At 41.0% G+C, this 21,712-nt stretch overlaps 1 protein-coding gene across 6 annotated transcripts in view; it reads right to left on the reverse strand.

The window, feature by feature from the left end:
- Positions 1 to 21,712, reverse strand: part of LOC108713861 (tetraspanin-4) — a 374,746-nt gene that overhangs the window by 247,972 nt on the left and 105,062 nt on the right. Inside the window, exon 4 of one of the 6 annotated variants that reach the window (XM_018257529.2) lies at positions 21,220 to 21,313. The exons of the other annotated variants lie outside the window; for them this stretch is intronic. The gene's annotated coding sequence lies outside the window, so the exon portion shown is untranslated. The remainder of the gene's footprint in view (positions 1 to 21,219; positions 21,314 to 21,712) is intronic. 6 annotated transcript variants of the gene reach the window in all.

The raw sequence follows: 21,712 nt of genomic DNA on the forward strand, positions 1-21,712 counted from the left end.
GTCCTTTGGGAGGAGAATGTCCAGATTTGGAAATGGCACAGATGGTACAAGAAGAAACAAAATCTTTAACATCCTTTCTCATGGAAGGCCACCACACCAGGCGAGAAAGGAGTTCGGTAGTCTTCTCCACTCTGGGATGACCGGCCTGTTTGGAACTGTGAGTCTGGGATAGGATAGACTGGCGACAATCAGGAGGGACAAAGGCAACCCCTAGAGGAATATTGTCAGGAGCAGAAGCTTGAGCGGAAAGAATTTGCGAAGCCAAGGAGGGAAATAGGGCAGCGACGATCTTGGAGGAAGGCACAATGGGTTCAGGATCTTCGGAGCAGGGAACTTCAGGAACAAAACTTCTTGACAAAGCATCAGCCTTTCTATTTCTAGAGCCAGGACGAAAGGTGATGACGAAGTTAAAACGGGAGAAGAACAGTGACCATCTGGCTTGTCGAGGATTCAAACGTTTGAGGGACTGGATAAATTCAAGGTTCTTATGGTCTGTAAAGATGGTCACGGGAATGGAGGATCCCTCCAGTAAATGTCTCCACTCCTCCAGGGCGAGTTTCACTGCCAATAACTCACGATTCCCCACATCGTAGTTCTGCTCGGAGGAGGAAAATTTCTTAGAAAAGAATGCACAGGGATGTAGCTTCCCATCCAAGGATGATCTCTGTGACAAGACAGCTCCAACTCCCACATCTGAGGCGTCGACTTCGAGGAAGAAGGGAAGAAGAAGTTCGGAGTGTCTGAGAATAGGTGCAGAAGAAAAGGCAGTTTTCAAGGCTTCAAAGGCTTCCAAGGCTAGAGGAGGCCAGTGCTGTGGTTTACCCCCTTTGCGGATAAGGGCCAGGATAGGGGAGATCTTGGAAGAGAAACCCTTAATAAATTGTCTGTAATAGTTGGCAAAGCCAATAAATCTTTGGATATCCTTGACACTTGTGGGGAGGGGCCAATCAAGAATTGCAGAAACCTTGGCTGGATCCATCTCGAAACCTTGCTGGGAGATGATGTACCCAAGAAAAGGGATAGAGGACACTTCAAACGAACACTTTTCCAATTTAGCGAAGAGATTATTCTTTCTAAGACGAAGAAGAACTTCCTTCACTTGGGAGCGATGCTCGTGGAGATTTTTGGAAAAGACAAGAATGTCATCCAGATAGACAACAACACTTTGCCCCAACAGGTCTCTGAATATATCATTCACGAACTCTTGGAAGACCGCGGGGGCATTACATAGTCCAAATGGCATGACTAGATATTCATAATGCCCATCTCGGGTATTGAAGGCGGTCTTCCATTCGTCCCCTTCACGAATTCTAATGAGGTTATAGGCACCCCGAAGATCCAGCTTGGTGAAGATCTTGGCCCCTCTTAACTGATCGAAGAGTTCGGAGATTAGGGGGAGAGGGTAATGGTTTTTAATGGTGATTTTGTTTAACCCCCTATAGTCGATGCATGGTCGCAGACCCCCGTCCTTCTTTTCGACAAAGAAAAATCCAGCACCAGCAGGGGAGGAAGAAGGGCGGATGAAGCCTCTTTGGAGATTCTCCCGAATGTAGGTCTTCATGGCAGCCGTCTCGGAGGGGGAAAGAGGATAGGTGCGACCCCGGGGAGGCATGGAACCAGGAAGAAGTTCGACCGGACAGTCATAGGGTCGATGAGGAGGAAGAGTCTCTGCTGAGCCCTTGTTGAAGACATCAGCAAAATCTTGATAGGTGGAAGGAAGGAACAACTTGGAAGAAACAGAAGAAACTTTGATAAGGGGTACAGCAGGCAAACAGTTCCGTTGGCAGTAGGGGCTCCAGCGGGAGACTTGAGTGGAGGACCAGTCAATGACTGGATTATGGGTGCACAACCAGGGGAGCCCCAAAACGAGTGGAGTTGAAGGGCAGTCAATGAGTAGAAAGGCCAATCTCTCCAGATGCATGGTGCCCACTCTAAAGGAAAGTTCAGCGGTGGTTTGGGAAATAATGGCCGAAGACAGAGGGCGGTCATCAATAGCTAAGACTCGCAGAGGAGAGGCCAAGGGTTGTAGGGGAACCGCATAACGAGCAGCAAAAACTCTGTCCATGAAATTTCCGGCAGCACCAGAGTCCAGGAAAGCTTGCACTGGGATCTTCTGGGAACCGAATTGGATCTGTGCCGGAAGAAGGAAACGTTGAGTAGAGGGTTGGGGAGAATGACAAACACCACCCAGATAGGTCTCCCCAAACCTACCTAGGTGCTGGCGTTTCCCGGCTTCACAGGACACTCATGGGCGAAGTGCGATTTGCCCCCACAATACAGGCATAGGCCGGCAGCCCTTCTCCGTAGCTTCTCCTGTTCGGAAAGACGAGCCCGTCCAATCTGCATGGGTTCCTCAGTAGATGGAACAGAGGGAGCAGAAGCCGCAGGAGTAGGAGAGGGGAAAGCAGAAGCTGGATTGAAGAGTAGGGGTCTCTGGAAGCGAGGAGCCAGGGTGGGTTGGAACCGGGGAAACTTCTTCGAACGCTCTCTGTCGAGCTCGAGTTGAAATTCCCTCTGTCGGGTGTCAACTTTTATAGCCAGCGCCACCAGATCCTCCCACCGAGAAGGAATTTCCCGGGAGACCAAGTCGTTTTTGATCCACATGGCTAGGCCGTTGTAGAAGGCTGCATGGTACCCATCATTGTTCCAGGTGGTCTCCGCCACTAGGGTGCGGAACTCAATAGCGTACTCTGGAACAGAGCGAGTGCCTTGCTGAATCTGGAACAGGCGAGCAGAGGATGCCGTAGCTCGGCCAGGGGCATCAAAGACAACCCGAAGTTCACGGATGAAGGCACTGGCATTGTCAATCAAAGGGTCCCTCTTCTCCCACAGAGGTGATGCCCACTCCAAAGCCTTCCCCTGCAGGCAAGTAATCATGTACCCCACTTTAGCTTGTTCGGATGCGAACTGACCTGGCAGCAGGGCAAACTGGATCTCGCACTGGTTGATGAAACCTCTGCACGCATCAGGATCACCGCTGTAGAGGGGAGGCGCAGGAATGCGAGGTTCCGAAGGCTGAAGTGGGCTTGCAGGAACGGCCACAGGGACCGGGGCCACAGGTGACAATGCCGACAACTTGTCTAGGATAGCTTCCAGAGCCTGACCGAAGTGTGACTGCTGGGCTTCGTATGACTGCATGCGGGAAGCCAAACCGCGGATAGCGCCACCGACATCAGGTGGAGCTGGAGTCTCCTCCGAAGGGTCCATGGCCCAACTATACTGTAACGGGCCCGAAGGCACAGTAATAGTGTAGACCAAAGAGGAGACCAGACCAGGTTCGAGGTACAAAAGGGTTTATCCAAAGAATCGTCAAAATACAGGCAAAAGGTCAGACCAGGCAGAAGACAAGCAAAATCGAAGAACAGGCAGGAATCGGTACACAGGAATCAAATAGATAATAACACCGAGGAACTCAGTAGCAGGAACCTATAGTTGGGCAAGGACTGGAAGGGGAAGTAGGTTTAAATAGTCTCTGGGTTGGCGCCAAATTTTGACGCGCTTGCGTCAGACGCAGACGCCAGCGTCCTCACGCTGACGTCTTGACGCCGGCGCCCGATTCTGACGCCGTCGTCCGTTCCGTCGCCGACGACCAATCCGGGAGTGGGAAGAAGGTGAGGTCATAGAGCTGTGCCCAGCAGGAGCCATGTGGTGAGGCAGGTGGTCGCCATCTTGGACGCCATCTTGGACGCCATCTTGACGACTTGAGGTAGATTCCATTACAGTAGGGTAATTTGGACCCTAGCAACCAGACTGCTGAAATTGCAAACTGGAGAGCTGCTGAATAAAAAGCTAAATAACTCAAAAACCACAAATAAAAAATGAAAACCAATTGCAAATTGTCTCTGAATATAAGTTTCAACTTTATACTAAAAGTTATTTTAACGGTGAACAACCCCTTTAATGAACAGGGAGCTCCACTTCCACAGGTTCACTACTAGGGTTGCTAATTATCCATTTTTTGTAGTAAATGAAGTATACTGTCAGATCTGCTTTTAATACTCTGAGTACCCATTTAATAATGGCATAATTGAATAATGTTTCGTTAGATGGGTGTGGTATTTGGGGTGTGGGCGAAAAGTGGGCGTGGCTTCAAAAAATATTTCGCTATGCATGCCAGGGATACGGGGGCCACCTGATTGACTCTTTCCCCAGTGGCCCACCAAGGCCTTAAAACGGCCCTGATTATACAACACACCAGTTTATCTAATTCAACTACATTCAGGCACATTTTAACGAGTTTTATTGTGGCAAACTGATTTACTTTTTAATAAAGCATGTGAAAGTGTTTTATAAACGCCAAGAGAAAGTGAAACTGCTACCAATACGGACTTTATACTTTATTTATATTGTTTATACTTGTTATAAACTGCATTACAAAATTTTTCTTATTCATGTCACTCTCTGCTTCACTGGAGGTCACAAATTCTGTATCATATTCTCCCAATACACGCTCAGGTGGGCATTTGCATAAGGCGCCAGTTAATCTTTCTGTATGTTTTTGAAGTTTGGGAGGAAACCAGAGTGTCTGTAGGAAACCACCGATGTAAGAATACTTACCCATCGGGTCCCTTGGCGCGTCTATCTATGCGCACGCACGGCGTGGAGCGTCACGACGCAGGCGTTCTAACACTGGAGAATTGTCGCTAAAGGTATTTAAACTCATTTGTGAATTCAATCTGTGCCTGGTTATCGTGTTTTATTCCCTGAAGCCTAGCCTTACTCAACTACTGCTGATTCACTGTGTATGATCCTTGCCCGTTTTCGATTCTTGAACCTTTGGCGCCTTTCCAGACTCCTGCCTGTCTTCCTGCTGGTTCTCTGCCTGCCCTTGAATCCGGACTTGATTGTTTACGCTTCTTGCTACTCCCTGGTACCTCGCTTTGGTTGAGCCTCACTGGCTTCTCCCCACTCACTGATGCCCCTGTGTCATCCTCTGGTGGGTTCTGTGTAGTGTGAGCCACTTGTGGGTCCTTTTTGTCCAGAGAAGATCCATCACCTGACACTCCGGTAAACCTGACAACCGACGCGGGGAGAACATGCAAAATCCTTGAGGACAGTTCCCTTCTTGGAATTAAACTTGGGTCCCTGGAACAGTACCAGCCAGTGTGCTTCAATAACAAAAAGACAACTTCAGAGATAACTAACGTTAGTGAAATCCCCTTACTCTATGCCATTCCAAACAAGATATACGCTAAGGGGGTTCTTTATCAAAGGTTGCATTTTAGAGGTTTGTGAAGTATTTTTTTACCTCGAATGAACTCACAACTCAAATGTTTTCTGATTTAGGAAAAAAATTGAATGGAAAAAACTTAAATCAGTGAATTCGGGTGAAAACCCAAAAACTTTTGTCGGAAAAAAATCAAATCGATCAAATCAATTAAGTTTTCAAGCAAAACCCACCTAAGGAAACCTGGAACTTCATGAGGGCTACAAATAGCTTCAAATGGTTGAAGGGTCCTCTACATGACCTCAACAGTTTTTAGCTGGAATATTTTCAGATTCAAGCTATTTCCAGGTTCGGGATATAAAAAATCTCGGTTAAAAAAACGTTTTTTTACCCAAAAATTAAAATTTTAAATTGAAAGATCAACTCGACGTTTAATAAGCCTGGACACACTATAAAGACATCTGTCATACAACATAGGGATAAGATTTTATTCTATTCAGCTGAATGTTCCCACATCATTTCCAGTAGATTTTATTATCAAAGATATTAAAGCAAGGGTATTAATCAGCATCTACATCTGTTTTGAACAGTGGGAGCTCACAATTAGTCATTTGAAATCCAAACCCAATGACAATATCAGCACCAGATCTCATCTCAGAAAATCAATTTTAAAAAAATTAAAATATGATACATTTCAAAAATTCTACACATGGCAATCTGCTAAAATGGCTATAGATCTTATTTATTAGGAGTTAGAGTTCTGCGCGGGTCCATTTTTTGATACCCGTACCCAACCCGTGCCTGCAACCTGCAATCCGTGCAACCCGGACCCGCAACCCATGTTCTTACCTGCTGGGACCCGCAAGTACCTGCTGTCTTTGTAAACCGGAACTGATATCATCGGAAGTAGGCGTGATCAGAAAAAAGGAGTAAAAATCGATATTGAGAAGACCCGCAGCCCGACCCCGCAGAATCGCCGACCCGCGTCTATACCCAGAACTTCTACCCGCAACCCGCAGGGTACCTCAGGTTTTTGCAGGTAACCCATGGGTACCCGACCCGCTGCAAGACTCTATTAGGAGTGATATATTCTCTTTCAGTGCATATTCACGGTCTGGTATTTTCGGATGTACTGAATCCTGGATTCGGTTCAGAATTTGGCCAAATCCGAGCTATTTTTAACAGGATTTGGATTTTGCCTGGGCGAACAGGATCCAAACCCTATAACTGATGCATCCCTAGTATTTCATTAACCTTGGTTTTCTACTCAACAATGTAAATACTTTAACTCGCTCACACTTTTTTACATTGTATCACCTGAACCCTGTCTACAAATGACAACAAGTGTATAGAGGAAGATGATGGCCAGCCCAGTGGTTGGCTTTATTGTGGCAGCCTGTAGATCTGAACCAGTTCCAAAAGCTGGTGCTGTGGGCATATTATTTTCACTTTAGCACTGGCACAACTCCGCCGTATTGCATTCTGTTTCTCAACTCAACGAGTCTCTCTTAAATATAATGATATGGCTCTCTATATCCGTCACTGTTGTACCCATATAATCACTTCTTGGCATTCTACTGATTGCTAGAGATTATACTCCTGATACGAACATTTCTCCTATTGCTGCAGATGATATGCCCTACAACATTTCCTGCTGTTTGGGATAATTAGGGACTAGGACTGTTTTTCCACTTCGGCAAACAAGCTAATAGAAGCAAACTGTGCAACTAGCTGGGATGCCTGAATGCTTGAGACACATATAATGTTAAGCAATGTCCAAACGCATGGTTTTTACATATGTTCCACTCATGCACTGATGCTCTGGCAGAAAGAGGCCAATGAACTTCAGAGTCATGTAGCTGCTGAGGTGTTAACAAGACTCACCGGTGCTTCCGTGTCTCTAGAGGGGGGGGACCGCCTTTGCTTCTTCTCCACTCTGCCAAAAATTCCATTACAGCAGGAGACAACACTCTCCATTCTTAATTTACATTTAAATAGAACTCCATGGCAGAGCGGATTATATGTTGGTCGAGTTTACTGTTTTATTCCCATCCGTTTTATGACTTACTGATTTCACAAAGAAAGTTATTTTTTCCCCTCTGCTCATCACTTTTTTTTTTTTTTTTTTTTAATTAAAACCTTTATTTATTTATTTCCATCCCCATCTCTCGGGAATTAATTCTTTCATATTGGCACAGAGGCGAGTGGATTGTTAGCTCTCACTGACAGGAGGGGTGAGTAACACAGTTCAAGTAAGAGAATTTTGATTATGAGGTTGTGCAGTCGATGCTCAGAGCAGAATTAGTATTAGTGGGAAAGACATGCCAAAAGGATGCCGATGGGCTGATTAATCGGGATGGAAACTGCTACGGATTCTTAGCTAAAGTCACGGTGAAGATGTGCTGGGCACTGTAAGCAAATGTTTATTAATTTCTCACATACATATATATACAGGTATGGGACATGTTACCCAGAATGCCCAGGACCTGGGGTTTTCCAGATAATGGATATTTCTGTCATTTGGATCTTCATACCTTTAATCAACTAGAAAATCATGTTAAAGTTAAATAAACCCAATATGCTGGTATTGCTGCCAATAAGGATTAATTATATATTTGTTTTATTATTACAAAAAAAGGAAATCATTTTTAAAAACTTGGATTATTTGGAAGCTATGGTATTCCGGGTACATACACATATATATATATATATATATATATATATATATATATATATATATATATATATATATATATATATATATATATTTATATATATATTACTAAAATGCGAAGCTGCATCCAGGGCGCCAAATGGTGGCGAATTTTAGCTAGAGTTACTTCGGCAATCAAAGCGAAGATGCACTAGCATTCAATTATGCCTAGCGCAACTTCATTCGAGGTCTTCGCTCAGGCTAATTTGCATATTGCGGGAAATTATAAAGTTAAATGGACGTATATGTTGCAGCAAATACATTACATTACACAAGTCCAGGGAACCTTAATAAAGAAAATAGAGTTGTTAGAATGTCCTAAACATGAGCCCACTGTATAGCTAATGTTCCATATGTTAGAAAATGTATTGGGGGAACTAGGTTACCCAAAAAAAATGTTAAGAACTTTTGCAGGCAAAAAAAAAGAAAAATGGAAAAGACTCCAGTGTTTTTTGGGACTTAGAAACTTTTTCCACTAAAAATATGATGTAAGTAACAGAAGAATGAGGAAGATCTATGTACTCCATTGCACTTCGCCTGGTCTGAGCTGGAGAAGGCAAGTCTGGTGAAAGAGGTAACGTTCAGTAAAATCCGCATCTTGGTGAATTTGCGCAGTAACGTACATTTGCCAGAGCGAAAATTCGCCTGTTGATAGAGTGCGAATGACCGATAGCGTCTGTCTCTTTTGCTAGCGAAGTTATGCCTGTGCCCGTTCGTAAATCGGCAAAGTGCCTGAAAGCGGTAGCGCTGGCGAATCGTCTCCAGTGTTAGTCACTTCACCCTTTAGTAAATCTGCCCCTAAGTGTTACAAATGATGGATATTTCATTACTTTTTGCTGATAAATTTGCTGGCTTACAGTATGACGTTATGGGTCAGTGTTTAAAGTATACATATAATATTTGGTACAAGAACGACATGAAAAAGAATTGAATTAGAGCATTTTATTTTTGATTTTTTCCCCTTCAGGAATTTTTTCCCAAGCTATATGGATGCCGGCTAGAAAGGTTGTGTTTCCCTAGGCAGACAGACGCACCAATGTGCCGGAGATCACGGAGAAGGTATAGTCATGTGGCTTGTTATTTATGTTGATAATACACTAACCGGGTGTAACAGAGATCAATTGCGTGAAGCTAGCTAGCCATGACTCAGAGCTGAAGTTTACGAAAGTGTGGAAATTGGACTGAATAAAAGGGCATCGTACTGGGGTCTCCTCTACATGTAAGGTTGCTGGGCATAATCTCCCAGTTAACATACCCAATGGTATAAGAGCAGGTTATTCAGCTTCAGTGATTCTCTTTGGGATCGATTTAGCTGACAGAGCAGGCGTCCTGCCTACCATGGCAACAGCTACACTATTCGATCACGTAATACCGTTGACGGGTAACAAGCCGGTGGAGGTTTGTATAATAACAGCCATGGCATCGCAGTTGAATGGGATACCGGCATTCTCCACTGGTAGCGCAATCTGCTTAAAGGAGAAGAAAAGGCTTTGTGCACTTGGGGGTGCCAAATATTAATTTGTTTACAAATCCTGATATCACGGATTTTCGAATTCGAATTTCGATTTTATTTTAGTGTCATTTGACTAGGGAATAGTCCAAATTCAATTTGAGTTTTTTAAAAAAAAAAAAAATTCCAATTTTGAAATGTATCATGTATTGTGCCTTTAAGAATTTGAATTAGACTATTCGCCATCTAAAACCATCCGAATCGCTGTTTTAGACTTTTAGGGACGTCCTACAATCAATTTGGAGTCGTTTGGTGGACTTTTGAAAATCAAATTTATTTATTTATTTATTTTTTTTTTTTATTCGAGTTTGTGGGTTGATCCCTGAAATTAAAAAAATAAATACATTTCCATTGGTCATTTTTTTTTCAAATTTCGAATTTAAGATAGTTTTTAGAAACTCCCATAAACTCGAAATTCGACCCTTGATAAATCTGCCCCTTAATATATGGAAGGACTCTGGACAGAGGTTAAGGACCGTTCAATGTATAAATTGAGAAGATTATGGATTTCACATCATGAAATTGACACTAAGTATTTAATATTAATTCCACAGGGTTATTGGGATGAGTCACTGTTTGGGAGATGGTTTGAGTTGTGTTCCCCGCCCCTCATAGACCTATTTAAGGCGGTGTATAGGCTTGATAAATGGCTGTTTAAGCCCGAAACATCTCCTGTCTTGTGGCACAAATAAACCACATTTATTCACAATATCGGAGTGCTGCTGGAATATATTTCTTGGAGTGAATATCTAACCTGGGCAGACAGTGTTACAGTCGGCACCTGATACTACAAAAAGTTGTTAGAGTGGTTGTGTAGCACTACTCCACATGTTTGTGATCATACTTAGGGGCAGATTCAATTCACTGAGAACAAGGTTTACCATGTGAAAACTCTTCAATTCGAGCTGCAATTTAATTCAGAAAGTCTTATCTCACTTTTATGCAGAACAGTGCATTTCTAATATATGTATATGTTTGGTGATTTATATAGGTTCACCTAATTAACCTAATTCTTCACTTTGATCTCCGTACTGTACAGGGAATCCGTTTCGCAGGAAGGCATGCAAGAAATTACTATAGAAAGCAGCAGGATGATAAGCAGGGGGTCAATAGATGCAAAGATAGTAATGACCAATACCCAGTGGAGAAGGCTTATTAAACATACGTAAGGATATTTCTCACCATTACGCAGAAAGTTGATCTCAAGTTGATGATATATTAAGATCAAACAAAAGCTAATGAAGATAGGAAGGCTTGAAACACTTTAAGGACAATGCTCATTCTTTACTAACATAAATTCATATTGGCGTATTGAAGCCTGAAGTAACCAGACATGAGGCCAAGAAGACTTCAGGATGCTGGTCTGTGACTTTAACTTAGGGGCAGATTTATCAAAGGTCGAATTTCGAAGTGAAATATACTTCGAAATTCGACCATCGAATGGCTATACTTCGAATATCGAAGTCGAAGTTTTTTTTTACCGAATTTGACCGATTTGCGGGCGGAGTAAAATCGAACGATTCGAACGATTTCAGCGATCGATCGAACGATTTTACTTTGACTACAAAAAACGTAGAAAAATGCATTAGAAGGTCCCCATAGGCTAACATAGCACTTCGGCAGGTTTAATTTGGCAAAGCCAAAGTTTTTTTTAAAGAGACAGTACTTTGATTATCGAATGGTCAAATATTCGAACGATTTTACTTCAAATTGAAGTCGTAGTAGCCTATTCGATGGTTGAAGTACCCAAAAATTTACTTCGAAATTCGAACTTTTTGAACGTCGAAAATTCACTCGAATCTGCTTCAACCCTTGATAAATCTGCCCCTTATTCCAATATTTACATAATTGAGTCCACTTCCTAACAGGTAACTAGCTCTGATATTTACATAGATTGTGACTTGGTTATTAGTTATCCAGAAAGCTCTGTATTAAGGAAAGGCTGTCTCCCATAGACTCCATTTCTTCCAAATAATCCAAAAATTTAAAAAACAGATTTGCTTTTTCTCTATAACAATACCTTGTACTTTAGTGATGTGCGGTTCGACCCGATACTTTACCAGCAGCTTTGCTGTTTGCGGGTCCTCTTACACTGCTGGCTTCCAAATTGAGGTTTTATAGGAGCGCGCCTTGCTCCATCCCGCCCCTTTTGTGATGTCATCAGCGGGGTGGGTGGGCGTCGATCTATAAATGGAAGGCGGAAGTTTGGTGTGGGCGGGAACGGGCTCGAGTTTTTCTCGACCCGCACATCACTATTGTACTTGATCCCAACTAAGATATAATTAATGCTTATTGGAAACAAGCGCGTTTACATTATTTTCTAGAATACTGAAGGCAGTGGTCCCCGAACATTTTTCATCTGCGAGCAACATTCAGATGTAAAAAGAGTTGTAGAGTTTGTAACAAGTAGAATCATATAGTCTGCCAGCAGTGGAACCTGGGCTGAAACTGAGTAAGAACTCGCTTCTAAGTGCTAGAAGATAGAATAGCTGGACTCTAATGTCTAGGGACTGTCTAAACGCTAAAGCAAGCTTTCTTTTTGTAAGGTAGCAGCATCAGATATACAGTACAGTAATCTACTATCTGAGGTTGAAAAGTGTCTAATTATTGGGTGACAATAACCGGCTTTAAAAATCTCAAAGAGAAAACATGTTCTTTTCTAGGAATCATGTTCTGTGGATACAAGAGAATTCGAGAATTGCTCCCCCCATGATAAATGTATATTATATCAATCCCCCCCCACAAAAAATACCTCATAACTCAGTAAAGGTATGGGATCCGTTATCCAGGAACCCCTTATCCAGAAAGCCAGTGTCGGACTGGCCCACCGGGATACCAGGAAAACTCATGGTGGGCCCAGGTGTCAGTGGGCCCTCCTGCTTCTAAACATTTGGCCTATTTCATGGCCATTCCCTATTTCTAGGAGAACAAAGAGGCTAAATAGATGGAATAACAGATTATAGTATGTAAAGAAAAGAGACTAGGAAAATAGAGGTTGAGTGAAGAGAAAAAGAATAATAGTACTAAGAGTGGGCCCCTGGTCTAAGGTTTTTGGGTGGGCCGCTGGTGTCCCAGTCCGACGCTGCAGAAAGCTCTGAATTACAGGAAGGCCATCTCCTATAGACTCCATTTTAATCAAATAATTACATTTTTTTAAAATAATTTGCTTTCTCTCTGTAATAATAAAACAGTACCTTGTACTTGATCCCAACTAAGATATAATTAATCCTTATTGGAGGCAATACAATCCTAATGGGTTTATTTAATGTTTAAAAGTTTTTTTTAGTAGACTTAAGGTATTGAGATCCAAATTACAGGAAAACTCCAGGTCCTGGGCATTCCATAAATTTATTAGAATCAGTGGCACATACTTCTATTCTTGTAGCCTTCCTTTGATATGCACTTGGTCACTGTAATATACAAACAATTTTTGTATATGAAGTAATTATTAAAGTAATTATTAATTACTAGATAGTAACAGGACCAGCAGAGTGTGCAAACAAGGGAGAGAAAGTCGACATATTTTGCACATACAAATGTGTTCAGAGGAAAGTGTTCATTACTGAGCATTATCTAGGGATTTACTTTCAATTAATATAACAATGGCAGAACAGGCTGAAGCAAAGGCTAGAGATTAAGCAATCTCAAAAGCCATCAGACTGTATTAACATTTATAAAACATTACATTTATATTGGATTAGGGTATTACAGTGTCCAGTGCCACCCTTTGATAATTACAATACATTATAGGGATCATTTACTAACACAAGTGCTAAGTGCAAGGTACAGAACACACACATGTTGCCATGTTTTTTCCTGCAGAATAGTGGGCACTGCTAAATAGTGTGTGTGCCCCCACTTGCACAAGATTTACTAATGCAGGGTCCAACAACTGAGAGCACTTTCACCTAGAGCCTAGACGGCTTGTATGAACTTGTAGAGCTTGCAGTAAAGGGAATCGCTGTTATACAAACAATAAAAAAAACTAACATTTTAATAACTACAAAATGGAGTTAAAGGGGTTGATCACCTTCAAACAACTAGATGTTTTCTGATAGATCAACAGAAATAATAACTTTTTCAAATACTTTTTATTTTCTATGTGTCACCGTTTTACTAATATTGAAGTGTAAAGTGTCTTTTTTCACCTTCTAAAGCAGCTCTGGGAGGGGGGTCTCCGACCCTGTAAACTGTTCAAAATTGATACATTTAGTTGTTTGTTATCTTTGTCCCTGCTGAGCAGAATATCTGAGTTTCATTACAGGCAGCTGTTAGAATTGATACAATAGTTGCTAATACTCCAGAGATGCTGCTGCTGAGAAATGTATCAACTTAATGTTGCAAAATTGTAACAGTTTAGATAGTCTGTGCCTGAATTACTGAGCTGCCAGACTCAAACACCAGAGACACAAACATTCAACTCTAAACTTAGATTTTGGAAAAACAGTTAAAAATAAATAATGGAAAGCAATTGAAAAAAGTCTTTATTTCTGGGGAACTATCTGAAAACAACTGAGCAGAAAAAAAGTTTTTGGAAGGTAAACTCCTCCACAATACATAGTTCTGTATTGGCTCCACATTTATTTAACTTGTTCATTAATGTCTTAGGGGAGGGTATTGAAAATAATGTATCAGTGTTTGCAGAGGACACAAAAATATCCAGCCCAATTAATTCCATCCAGGAGGCGGCATCCTTGCAACAGGATCTTGACAAACTGGCAGCTAAGTGGTTTTATCATACTTCGAATGGTTTCTAATTTAAGAAAAATTCTGCAAGTTAGTGGTTACCAACCCGAAAAACACAAATTAATAGAGTTTTCGTCATGAAAAAACTCGAATCGATCTAGTTTTTGGCAAAAGGCTATTATCTTCAAAGGGTTGACTCATACACTACTCCTTTGCCATTGTCTCCTACATGACTTCGACAGGTTTTTATATGGTATATTTTCGGATAAGTTATTTCCAGGGTCAAGGTATAATAAATCTCAAGACATTTTTGGAAAATACACCAAAAATTTGATTTTTGACCAAAAGGATAACCTCGAATTTTTATGGAAAACACAACTCGATCCTTAATTATAAAAAAAACCCCTCAATGTTGAAAAATGTAAAGTCATGCACCTGGGATGTAAAAATATCCAATCCATAACAGAGAAGGACACTGGAGTCCTTATAGAAACTTGGCTGTAGCAAGCAATGGCAGTCAGCAGCATCAAGGGCAAATAATTTTATTAAAAGGGGCATAAATTAATGGGAGGAGAGCGTAATTCTTTAACTTTACCGAGTTGCAGTTTTGGTCTCTGTTGCTTAAACAGGATATTATTGAATTAGAAAGAGTCCAAGGAAGGACAACTAAGCTCGTAAAGGGTATGAAAAGTGAAAAATGTGTGGTTGTTTATGCTGAAGAATAGGCACGTTAGGGGGGGGGGATATGATAACTATGTATAAATAGTGAAGGGCGAATTTATTCGCCAGGCGCAAAATCGAGTCAAATTTCAGTCGGCAAATAAATTTGCAAAACTGGCGCGAAAATTCGATGTATAATTTTCACCGGCATCAAAGATTTTTTGTGCCAGGCGACAATTCTGACGCCAAATACAACTTTGACGTCGGCGACAATGTAACGGTCGCCCATTGATTTTAATGCAATTGGACAAATAGGGGCATTAAAATTTTCGCAGGCGGCAGAATTGATGCAGGCGTCAAAATTCACGTTTCGCACATTGACAGACATTCACAAATTTTGTTTCAAAGCGAAACGGGACAAATTCACCCATCACTATGTATAAATATATAAGGGGATCATATAATATCTCTCTATTTACCAGTAGGTCTTTCCAGCTGACACAAGGTCATCCATTACGATTTTAAAAAAGTTTTGATCTTAATATTCAGAAAGGGTTTTTTTGCAGTGAGAGCTGGAAAGTTTTAGAATTCTCTCCCCAGTTGTACTGGCAGATACATTAGATAGCTTTGAGGTTTGATGGCTTTTTAGCAAGTAAGAAAATACAGGGTTATTAAAAATAGCTCTTTAGTACAAAGCTGATCCAGGGACTGTTGGGGCCAGATATTGCAAAAACTTCCACCACTTTCTATTTACTTCTATGGAATTTTAAGATTGGTATTTATCAATGAGTGAAAGTTAGGGTTAGAGTTGAAATTCAAAAGGAATCTGCCCCTTGCAGTCAGGAATTTTTCCCCCTCTAAAGCAAAGCAAATGGGCTTCAGAAGAGGTTTTTTTTTTTTTTTTGCCCTACTCTGGATCAACTAGTAGTTAGGCAGGTTTTATACAGACTTAAAAGGTTGAACTTGATGGATGTGTCTTTTTTTCAACCTAAGTAACTATGATTATTAAATGCAGACTCAAGTGCAAAAGCACTAAGGGACGTAAAAATTGTATGTTTAGTGCAAATGCACCTACAACTTCTGTGTAGCTCTGCCAGGCAACAGGCAGTCAGTGAATACAGGGCTCTCCTGCATTTTGTGTGTCCCACCGACCTCCCACCCATACGTCTGGCAAGAGTAATGCATACAATAAACTGCTGCAACTGGTGTTGATTTCTCTAGAATGGGGTAAATGTGCCTTTAAAGCAGTGGTTCACGTTTAAGTAAATTTTAGTATGTTATAGAATGGCCAATTTGAAGCAACTTTTCAAGTTGTCTTCATTTTTTTTTTATAGTATTTAATTATTTTGCCTTTTTCTTCTGACTCTTTCCAGCTTTCAAATGGGTGTCACTGACCCCATCTATAAGACAAATGCTCTGTAAGGCTACAAATGTATTATTATTGCTACTTTTTATTACTCATATTTCTATTCAGGCCTCTCCTATTCATATTCATATTTCAATCTCTTATTTAAAAAAATGCATGGTTGCTAAGATGACCCTAGCAACTAGAGGAAAATTGCAAACTGGAGAGCTGCTGAATAAACAGCTAAATAACTTAAAAACCACAATTGTAAATTGTCTCAGAATATCACTCTCTACTGCATACTAAAAGTTAACTCGAAGCTGGACAACCCATTTAAGCCTTATATTAATATTCTGAGTAGTGATCTATGCTCTGTGGTTCTCTAGTAGTGATTATTGGGCCCGCCCAATACCGACGGGTCGGGCCAACCTCAGCACACTCTTTGCAGGTCGCGGGCTGGTTCGGGTTGAGCCCGCCGGCTTCCTACTTCCGGCATTCTTTTTTATACCCTTGTGCTTGCCCTGCGCCTTTTATGACATCATTGGCGGGATGGATCTATATATAGAGGGGAGAAGGCGGTTCAGGTTGAGTCGGGTGTGGGTCGAGTTCTTCTAGACCTGCACATCACTATTCTCCAGCTTTTGCCAAAAAATAACTCTCATCCCAACAATGGGCAGCATTAGTACAGGTATGGGACCGGTTATCCAGAATGCTCGGGACCTGGGGTTTTCCAGATAACGAATCTTTCTGTAATTTGGATCTTCATACCTTAAATCTACTAGTAAATCATTTAAACATTGAATAAACCCAACAGGCTGGTTTTGCTTCCAATAAGGATTAATTATATCTTATTCGGGATCAAGTATAAGGTACTGTTTTAATAATACAGAGAAGAAGAAAATCTTTAAACATTTTTAAAAATTTGGATTATTTGATTAAAATGGAGTCTACGGGAGATAGCCATTCTGTAATTCGGAGCTTTCTGGATAATGGATTTCCAGATAACGGATCCCATACCCCAAGTACAAGGTACTGTTTTAATATTACAGAGAAAAAGGAAATACTTTTTTAAGAATTTGGTTTATTTAATTAAAATGGAGTCTATGGGAGATGGCCTTTCTGTAATTAGGAGCAGTCTGGATAACAGTTCCTTGGATAACGGATCCTATACCTGTAGTTGATATTCTGGAAATTGTCAGCAACAGCTGCAGAGCCACAGCCACTTCTTTAGAGCGATGCAAAACAATTCCGGAATTGGCGGAACTCCACGATGAGTTTGGTGCCTGCACGTCACCATGCGAAGAAACGCATGCGACGTGCCGGATGTTGTGAAGAAACAAGAAGTGAAGGAGAATCACATGTAAGAACTACATTTATCCGACTGTCGGATGAAAATGCAGTGCGCATGCGTTTCGTCGCATGGCGACGTGTCGGCACCAAACGCATCGTGGAGTTCCTCCCTTACAAAGGCTGATTATAACAAAGCATCTGCAAATTAGCCCGGTGCCAATGTCAAAACAAACCACTTGGGCTGCTTCAAAGTCTATAGGGCATTGTGCACCCGACAACCATGTTCAATCAGCGCTGAAAAGCTGCCTGGCGAGGATTTGCTCTGTCAGAAATCCATATGAAAAGGTAAAAGAATGCAAAGGGGGGAGAGAAAAACTCCTTTATTTTTGTACTGTCTGGAGAAAAACGTGATTTTTTTTTTGTTTAGAACTTTTCATTAAAACACTGAAAAAAAGAAGTGTATAAAGAGAAGCCATGGGAGCAGAAAAGCCGTACGCAGGCTTGCGATTTAGATAACGAGATACAAGAACCTGCCAGCAGTTTTTTGTCAGGACTCGCCACCGATACACAACAATGGAGCAGGAAGGGGGGAGAAAATAAAACGCTGCTTCCTATCTCCAAAGCCGAGACGCAAATGTCACCAAAAGGGTGCATCCGTGATTGTGTTCTAATATAATGTGCTTGGTTAACTGCTAATGAATATATCATAAAAGAGATGTAATGTCAGATTCTTTCATTAGGAAACAGACTTGTATGTCTCATTAATAAGGGAACCAAAACTGCGATGGCAGGCTGCAAGATACAATGTAGACAAAGCAATGGGTACGTCGTTTAAGCCATATATTAAGATCAATAAGGAAGTCGGCTAAGCCATATATACATGGATCAATAAGAATGCCATTTAAGAAATACAGAAGCGTGTCGGGGAAACTGTTGCCAGCAGCAGCCCGTGATGTAGTTAGTATAGATTGCAAGTTTGCGTGAACTCTAATAGCATGCTAATGTGTCATCCCACACTGCAATGCATCATGTCACTGCCGGGGCTTCCTAATTAATAAAATAGCCTTGTTGGTGTTTACGCTGGCAGAGGTCGGCTATAGGAAAGGAGAAAAAAAACAAAACAAGCGCTGCATCCCCAGCAATCTGAACTGTGATTTATCTGAAATTCCAGCAGTAAATTCTTATTTTAGTATATAGAAATAATATATGACATGCACGCTGTAACAAGATATAATCCAGGAAATATCCCCATCTGCTGGTAAGAGTGAAGAAATGCAGATTAACGATAAGGCACAGTGCACCTAGAAGAAAGCCGACTGCAGAAAGCAGGATGACATTATAACAGTCTGAAATCTTACATTTTGCGCTTTGGATGACTTCTTCTTATCGTTAAACAGTGAAACAACTTATATTTGTATAAAACAGGGCCGCTTTAATAATAGGACCAATGGGACATTCAGCCTGGGGCCCACTAATTTGGGGGGGTCCACTGAACCACAAGAAAAAAATTATATTTCTTAGTATGCTGATTATTCATTTTCTATAGTAAAATGAATAATCAGCATACTAAGGCTGCCAGAGCCTTAAAGGAAAACTAAAGCCTAACTAAAGAAGTAGCTAGAAACGTTGTACATTATGTTTTGGCCATCGGTACCAGCCCAAGGCAACCACAGCCCTTTAGCAGTAAAGATCTGTGTCTCCAAAGATGCCCAATAGAATATGGAGAAGCCGCACACCACACACTCCCAAAGGTTCTTATCCTGGTGCCCAGTGATAGAGGAATCGGCAGCCTCACAACAAGGGTAAGAAGAATTTCACCGGCACACAGGAATTGTAGTAGCAGGGCAAGCCCTTGCAATTTTATTATGCAGTAGTGCAACGTTTCGGGGTCACGCCCCTTTGTCAAGCAAAGATGCTTGACAAAGGGGCGTGACCCCGAAACGTTGCACTACTGCATAATAAAATTGCAAGGGCTTGCCCTGCTACTACAATTCCTGTGTGCCGGTGAAATTCTTCTTCTCCAAAGATGCCCCAGTAGCTCCCCATCTTCTTTTCTGCTGATTCACTGCACATGCTCTGTGCTGCTGTCACTTACTGAGCTTAGGGACCCACTCACAATATACAGTACACATAGAATAGAAATGTCACAATATAAGGCTGATTAGTAATTAATACAGATAATTACTACATGGCAGCACAGAAACCAGTGTAATTAGCATCATAATTATCAGCCTTGTAGCATCAGCTAATATGACAGGCCAACCTCATTTTCTGCTTGATAATTTGTGACGACCCCTAAGCTTAGCTTCTCAACAGCTGCTCAGAGCCCACTGAGCATGTGAGTGTCGCAGGCACTTTCCAAGATGGTGACCCTCTGTGACAATAGAGAAGCTGAAACTTTAGGCTGGTGCAATAAGTTCAGTATATAAAATGACAGTTTTAGCCTTATTCATTTTTAGGGTTTAGTTCCCCTTTAAAACGGCCCTAGTAATTGAACGTTCCCCCACCTTCAATCTAGCCACCCTGTGATTGGCAACAAATAGGTTAAACCCCTTTAATAACAAATAGACATACCATTTGCATATTTAAAACATTGATAAATAGGCCCCTTGCTTAGAGGCTGATTTTTTTAACTTTTGAGACCGAATTTTTTTTTTTCAATCTTGAAAAAAAAAAAAAAATCTCACTACATGAAACATGCAGGTTACACAAATCACAAAGAAAATTATGCCATTGACCAAGCGAAAAACAAACAAACAGTTTTTGCTACAAATATGATAAAGAACTGATAGGAACAAATCAAGGATTCAGTTTGGGATTCGGTCAAATCCCAGCATGTTTTAGATTAGGACAAATCCAAGAAGGAAGATGGTCCTCTAGGTGACGATATTTAAAAATGAAAAAACTTTATTTTCCTTTAAAAGCATGAAACAGACACTATTTGAAAACACAGCCCCATTACTGCGACATACAATAACCAGACATGGTTCATGCCTCATTCTGGCATTTTATTAGGTCGGGCTGTACCAGAATGCTGAAGCTGAAACTGGGTATCCAAGGAAAAGTATCACCATCAGTGGGGAGAGCCCATGATAATTACATATATGTTTTGCACGTGTTTCAGATCAAGCCAAATCCTGATGAACCAAGTCATGTTACCACTTAAAGGTGGTTCTCCTTCAAGTTAACTTTTAGTATATAGTTTAGTTATAATATGGCCAAAACTAAGCAACGTTTCAACTGGTCTTCATTATTTGTTTTTTCTAGTTTTTGAATTATATTCCTTCTCCTTCTGACTCTTTCCAGCTTTCAAATGGCAAACTGGAGATCTGCTGAATAAAAAAAAAAAGCTAAATAACCCAAAAACCACAAATAATAAAAATGAAAACCGAGCGTCTCAGAATATCACTCTCTACATCATACCAAAAGTTAATTTAAAGGTGAACAACCTTTTTAAAGCTACAATGCTTTTGTTACTGGAAAACTATTCCCACAGAACTAATATTATACCAACTGATAATGTATACCATTATAAGCAGCCCAAGAGAGACTATTACCAAATTTGGCACGATACCTTGAGCCACCATTTTGTGTCACTGACAGATCACCTGACAGGAAGTAGTTTATATTCTACCTGTAGCAGGAAGTAATGTTAGTGTAAAAGATACAGCTGTGTCTATTCATTGGCTGATGTTACCAAGCATGTATGTGTGTTCTTGATTGGTTTATAAACACATTGTCTCACACACCAACCAAGAGCAATTTCTACATCTTAGAGAACATTTGAGAGGTTTTTACATATTTGTCTGGTGATATTTATGTATTGCGCTGTGACCTTTCAGACTGACCTACTTTAAGTCTGTTTATTTAGCAGAAGACGTGACACGGTCTGGTTTGTGTGTAAATCCCAGGGTTAGAGAGAGCTTACTGAGCTACTGAATCCTGCGGAAAGAAAAGACAGTCAGAGAAAGAAGTGGAAAAACATTGATTTTTATTCAACCGAGCACTGTTTGTTATTGCCTGCCTCGCCAGTCTGTCAGCATATAAAGAGTTTTATACCTCTGCAAAGTTGCAAGACTCCATGCCTTATAGCCGACAGAACCACTGACAAAAGATCCATCAAGGGAATAAACAGAAATCGTCTTGAACAAAATGGTCTGAATGGAAAAATATAGGGTTAACTGCTTAACCCCACTTGCCCCAACGTGTGTATATATATATATATATATATATATATATATATATATATATAACTTCGAATGAGCAGCACTCCGCCTTTGGAACTTGCCTCGGGTGCACGGTAAACAAAATAGATAATTATACGGAAAGCCACAAATTACA

Source organism: Xenopus laevis, chromosome 4L, assembly GCF_017654675.1.
Source record: "Xenopus laevis strain J_2021 chromosome 4L, Xenopus_laevis_v10.1, whole genome shotgun sequence".
In the NCBI taxonomy this organism is placed as follows: domain Eukaryota; kingdom Metazoa; phylum Chordata; class Amphibia; order Anura; family Pipidae; genus Xenopus; species Xenopus laevis.